The following is a 6926-nucleotide window of genomic DNA, read 5'->3' as shown; positions in this document are numbered from 1 at the left end:
AGCAGGATGGACAAGTATTGGTGTCTGGGAAATTCCCACTTCTACCCCTGGGCTGAGAAACCTGCTCAGTAATTGGGGACCTTTCAAACAGGAAAGGCAACAGTCAGTTTTGTATGGACAGGTTAAGGACCTCCTGCTCGCCCTAGTAATGTTAATACTTGAGACATTAGAGCAGGTCAACTCATATTTTAATTGCACTGAATAGCAGCTGGTTAAAGCTTCCATTCTTGTTCGGCCAGCACGTGCTTCGTCCAGTGAGTGGCGCGCGGCGAGGCCCTTCAGACTGATGAGCCCCTTATGACACAGGTGTGAACTGTGAAGTCAAGGTGGAATATTTGTGGACAAAGGGTCCCAGAAGTTACATTAGAGTTTGGGGTTATCACTCCATTATTCTACTTATCAACCGCCCCTGTTATCAGAGGGAGCGGAAGTTTTTGTAAGTCGCGTCGGTCCTGTGAGTGATAAGGTCCGAAGACTGCGCGAGCAGAAAACGCATCACGTGGGGCGATAGATCAGGGAGGAAAGTCTTTACACATCTTCTGGGCAAAGTCGTCTGGCCAGAGGAACCCTGTGCAGTGTCATTGGTTCCTAGCTGGTCGATATCTACCCACGGGATTCATGCCTGCTGCCCGAGACGAGCCTTATTACAGTAGCCACGCTGACACAATCAGGGATGAATTGGGATCGAAAATTGGCCCGGGCACGGGCACCCTAAAAAAAAAAGTGGCCCATATTTACGGAAGAAAGAGGGGTCTTTCTATTAAAGAGGCATGTTTTCTTAATTTCACTAAAATAAAAGAATGCAAATGTTGCCAGGACTCTCTGTTTACGGATTAGTTCACTATGGTGGACCACACCTGAATATAAGCAAGCCCACCCCTGCAGTGCTCAGGCCCCGCCCCTGCTCAATCTGCATACATCAGGACAGGGGGCCCTCCTCAAACTGTATACCTTAAGGGGCCCACCCAGCGAGAGACCGGTAATAACTCCTCCACCCCGTTGATAAATGGACGGTGATAGGGGCCCATCTGCCTCCTCACAGGCCGCTCAGGCCCCCTCTGGGCCGGTGAAGGCATCTGAACTGCATCGACACAGACCAAATCTGCCAAAAAAGAGGCCCGCATCTGGATCTCGGATACCGGCCCATTGCCCGAGTGCCCGCCTTACCAATCCGACCCTACACATAATGATGCATTCTTACCCCAGCAGCTGCCAGTGAAGATGAAGGAGTTCTAACAAGGGACTAGAGTGTTCAGCTAGGTCACAAAACGAGCCTGCACTTTGAGACCTGCTTATGGATGAGACAGTGTTTAGAATCATTCACTTGACTGAGCAGAAGCCTGATAATATCAACGCGCCATTGCTTCTCATCTCTGCTGCTATAGGTTCCAGTAATGAGTCCCCCGAAACACCCCTTCCCATGCGATTGTATATGATATACGATGTGGTCCCACCCAGAAAAAACAGTTTTAAATATGACAAATTTCACTTTTTCTTTAAAATAGTTTCCTGTATGTTCTACCAGAATTATAAAGTTACATATTTAAAATATGTTTTGATTAATTTCCTTTACGTATAGTTGTTTAAAAAGCTCACAAATACATTTCTATGACAACGAATATATATATATTTTACCATTTTTCTAATAGATTTTTGCCTAAGAACGCAAAAAAGACATACAGACATTAGCATGGGCACCCTTGTATCCCATTACTCGACATAGAATCATCAGTTTCACCCCCAGCCATCCTCTGTAGACACCTGTAGACTGAAGAGTATATTACCTCTACTGCGAGTCATTTATTACGAGAACAGAGAGGCCAATAAGTGGGCTCCGCAGAAAACTCCAAATACTGCTCGTCGCCATCTGTTGGGAACAAATAATTCCATGCACAAGGAGTTGGTAAAACGAGATTTAATAAAATTAAATTCAATATCTTTACTCGGTCTATTTAAAATAGACCATAAAAGTAGATAAACCTGTTACACATAACCACGGACTCACACATTTTTTAAAGATTTTAAAATGTTTTCATTTATTCCCAAATATAAAGGTGCCCACAGAACAGCAGCCTTCTCCGGGGCAGGTACAACACAACTGCCAAGGAGAGCCGTTTGACTGGAACGTCATACGAAGAAACGTTCCAGAATGCTGATCACAGAAAATAACCACAGGTAATGCAAATAGGTGACCGATAGGGAAGAAATACATATTAATCATACTAATCACAACGTGTACACTCCAATGTAAGCGTAATACTAACTTTACATACTTCTAAAAATAATGTATATTTATATAACAATTTACCATTGTTAGAAATGGGGGCCTCTAGTTGGCAAGGGTTTGCACCTTTGTCCAAGTTGGGAGACTTCCTTCTAATCAGGATAAGGGAGTTACACTCTTAAAATAACCCTTGCTCACCCCCTTGGTAGCTTGGCACAAGCAGTCAGGCTTATTTTAGGGACAGTGTGTGAAGCATTTGCACATAACTAACAGTAATACAGTGAAAGCACTACAAAAGGACACCAAACCAGTTTAGAAAAATATCGGATATTTTTATATATCCAAAACAAGACCAAAAATGATAAAAATCCACAGCACAGTACCTAGAAATCTTCAGTCATCAAAATAAACTTGAAATATAGTTCCTTGAAGTCAACAGCTCAATCTGGGGCTTTCACGGCATAGTAAACAACAAATCCAAACAGTTCTGGCTGACTGCAACATCGCGGGCCAGCTACGGTTTTGGGTAGACCAGCAAAACAGTACCTTTAGAAATGCGGGGTGTCTGCGAGCTCTCAATGAGCCTTGGAGGGCCGGCATCCACTGGCATCTGTTCCGGAGGTCAGTGCAGGAGCCGTCGGGCCCTTGAAGTCACACTTGTTGCAGAAACAACTCCTCACGGTTGAAATCGGGAGCACCGGCGGGCCTCAGGGGGACGGTGCAAAGTGCAGCAGTGCGGCATGCGGTGCCCTCAGGTTGCGGCTCGTGACAGTCATCCAACAGCGTCGGTGAGACCAGGGCTGTGGTGCAAAGTGATGAGGTGCTCGACGCGGTGCTGGCAGGTCACAGTGCAAGCAGCCACGGCATCGTTGCTGAAGCGATGTCGCCAGCTGACGAACTGGAGTCGATGGTGCCGGCATTGGTAGGCCAAGGCTGCGGTGCGGGTTGAGAACGGTGCGACGTGTAACTTATGAGCGGCGCCCTCGAACCACGGTGCAAGCAGCGGTGTTGATATCAGTGTGGAGAGGCGTCATCGGGGATACCAAGGCAACGGTGTGAAGCAAGGCGGTGCGAGAGTGGTGCCCACAGGTTGCAGTGCAAACAGTGGCTCAGGGGCGGCATCAGGTGACGTTGTCGGTGAGACCGCGGTTGCGGTGCAGCGTTGTGGCGGTGCCCTCTGCGGTGCCTTCAGGACACGGAGTCAGCAGTGGCGTAGACAGCGTCGGGTTGCTTTTTCTTCTGTTGTAGCACAAAACACCCAGTCCCCAGTGCTGATGGCAGAAGAATTTGAAGTCGTTGCTGTTCCTGAGACTTCTTGAACAGGGGCAAGCTCTACTTCAAGCCCTTGGAGAAACTCACAAAAAAAATTTGCAGAAAGGTCAGTCCAGTCCTTTCACTGCCCAAGACAGAAGCAGCTACTGCAGGCAAACACAGCAAAGCACACAGCAAAGTGGTAGTCCCTCCTCACAGCTTCTCCAGCTCTTCTTATTGGCAGTCGTCTTTGTTCCAAAAGAGTTCTAAAGTTCTGGGGTTTGGGCCCCAATATTTGTATCCCAAATTCCTTTGTCCTCTCAGGCAGAGAGTGTCTGTGCTTAGTCCAAACCAGTTCTGTCCTCTCTGGCCCAGCTTCCTGGCAGAGGGTGGAGGCAGCATTGTGGAAGGCAGGACAGGCCCATTCTGGTGCAAGGACATCTCCTCCCACTACTCTAAATGCAGCCCAGGTCTATTCAGCTCAGCCCTCACCAATAAGACTCATCAGCAACATAAACAATGCATCATGTTCAGCAATATTTACAAAGTGAAGCATCTAGGCAGATGCGTCACTTCGTAAACCGCTGCGCCACAGTACACTTGCGGTAGGTATGATGTATGCAAGGTGGGCGCTCCCCCACAAGAATGCCTTGTAGAACTGGTGCAGTGAAATATATCAGATTTCACTGCGCCACTTCTAGGACGCCACTGTGTCAAAGCCTTTCACCTGCCTAATAGCAGGCGTAAGGGTGACGCAGCGCTATAGGGATAGGCCTCCCCACGCATTGCTGGATTTGTATCATGCTTGCGACACAACTCCAGCAATGCGTGACTTTTGCGCCAACATATATGTCAGGATTCCTGACGCATCTGTCACTCCTTGTGACATGGAGCGCTGTACAGTAAATAAGGTGCATCGATGGTGTCACAAGGGGGTGCAGTGAAAAGACTGCGCGAGCAGAAAACGCATCACGTGGGGCGATAGATCCGGGAAGAATGTCTTTACACATCTTCTGGGCAAGTCTACGCCTCGTGCAGTCTGGTCGGAAGAAACCCCTGCAGTGTCATTGGCTCCTAGATGGTCGATATGTACCCACGGGATTCACGCCTGCCGCCCGAGACGAGCCTTATTACAGTATCCACTCACACAATCAGGGCTGAATTGGGATCGAAAATTGGCCCGGCCACTGCTTCTAGTGTAATAAAAAGGAGGGGTGTTTCTATTAAAGAGGCATGTTTCGTAACTTCACTAGGATAAAATAATGCAAATGTTGCAAGGACTCTTTGTTTACGGATTAGTTCACTATGGTGAACCACACCTGAATATAGGTGAGCCCACTGACCTGCTCACGTCTCCGCCCCTGCTCAATCTGTATACATTAAGGGGCCGACCCAGCAAGAGACTGGGAATAACACCTCCACCCCGTTGGTAAAAGGGAGGAGATAGAGGCCCATCTGCCTCCCCAAAGGCCGCTTAGGCCCCAACTTGGCCGGTGGAGGCATCTGAACTGCATCGCCACAGACCAAATCTGCCAAAAAAGTGGCCCGCATCTGGATCTTGGATACCGGCCCATTGCCCGAGTGCCCGCCTTACCAATCCGACCCTACACATAACGATGCATTCTTACCCCAGCAGCTGCCAGTGAAAATGAAGGAGTTCTAACAAGGCACTAGAGTGTTCAGCTAGGTCACAAAACGTGCCTGCACTGTGAGACCTGCTTATGGATGAGACAGTGTTTAGAATCATTCACTTGACTGAGCAGAAGCCTGAATATGGACGCGCCATTGCTTCTCATCTCATCTCTGCTGCTATAGGTTCCAGCAATGAGTATCCCACAATCCTCCATGCGATTGTATATGATATACGATGTGATCTCACCCAGAAAACAATGGTATAGATTTCACTTTTCTTTTAAAATAGATCCCTCTTTGCTTTCTGCAGAATTACAATGTTAAATATTTAAAATATGTTTTCATTAATTTCCTGCGTGTTTCGCTGTTTAAAAGGTACAAAGAGACATTTCTATCACAACAAAAATATATTGTTTTTTAACTTCGTTTTTTTTATTTTTGCCTAAGAACTCAAACAAAACATACAGATATTAGCTTGGGCACCCTTGTATCCCATTCCTCGATATGGAATCATCAGTTTCACCCCGGCCCAGTTCAGCTGTTCACCTCTAGACTGAAGAATATATTACCTCTATTACGATTAATTTTTTAGGAGGACAGACAGGCTAATCACTCAGTGGGCTATCCAGACAACTCCAAATATTGCTCGTCCCCAAATGTTGGGAGCAAATAATTCTACGCACATGGATTTGATACAACGAGATTTATTCCTAAATATAAAGGTGCCCACAGAACAGAAGCCTTCTCCGGGGCAGGTACAACGCAACTGCCAAGGAGAGCCGCTCGACTGGAATGTCATATGAAAAAACTTTCCAGAATGCTGATCACAGCAAATAACCACAGCTACTACAAACAGGTAAGCGAAAGTGAAGAAATACACACTATTCATACTACCCACAATTTGTACACTCTGAGGTAAGTGTAATACTATGTGCACATACCACTAAAACGAATGTATATAACAAGTTACCATGCATTTTTACCCTAAATACTATTTACATCACGTGCATTTACAATACATGTTTGCGCTGTAACTGTATACGGCATGAATTAGGCGCACACAGTAGGTGGCAGTGTTGACTTTAGAAACGCTCCCGCCAGCCTGGTCTCACCGACCGAGACAGACTGCTCAGTGCCTAAGATTATGGCGGTGTGCGGGGATCTCTGGTTTCAAGGTGAACATTGATAAATCAGAAATGCTCAACAGAAGCCTACCCCTGGAAAGAGTGACTCGCCTTGCAGAAACGGCATCCTTGCATTTGGCCGCTAACAATCTAAGGGGCATATCAACAAGGGCTTTATCTCTGCTTTTTTGGCTTTAAAAGCCAAAAAAGCAGAGATAAAACTAGCGCCCTATCAACAACAGGGTGCTAACACGCAAATTTGCATGTTAGCACCCTTTTACTCTACGCTTGCCCTTGCATCTCTAATGAGATGCAAAGGGGGCGTTCCAGAGTAAAATAATAGGAGAAATGTCGCTAAGCGACATTTCTCCTATTATCAAGAATGTCGCTAACCCTGTTAGAGACAAAAAAAGCAGCGCTAACCGCGGTTAACGCTGCTTTTTTACGTCTGCTAATTTTCAGACTTAGCCATGATATCCTATGGAAGGAGGATATCATGGCTAAGTTTGCCTGTCCCTATCAACAAGGTAACGTTTGATTATCGCTGGGTTTCCAGCGATAATCTCACGTTAGCCTGTTAGCGTGTAGATTTTTATCGCTATTGAGATAAGCGTTGCTAATAGCATGCTATCTCAGCGATAAAAATTCACGCTAGCCGGCGATAATTATCCTCACGCTAAGAGCACTGAGCGATA

The sequence above is a fragment of the Triturus cristatus genome, chromosome 3_1 (genome assembly GCF_964204655.1).
Source record: "Triturus cristatus chromosome 3_1, aTriCri1.1, whole genome shotgun sequence".
NCBI lineage: Eukaryota > Metazoa > Chordata > Amphibia > Caudata > Salamandridae > Triturus > Triturus cristatus.
The sequence above is the reverse complement of the archived record's forward strand: the minus strand, read 5'-3'. Positions refer to the sequence as shown.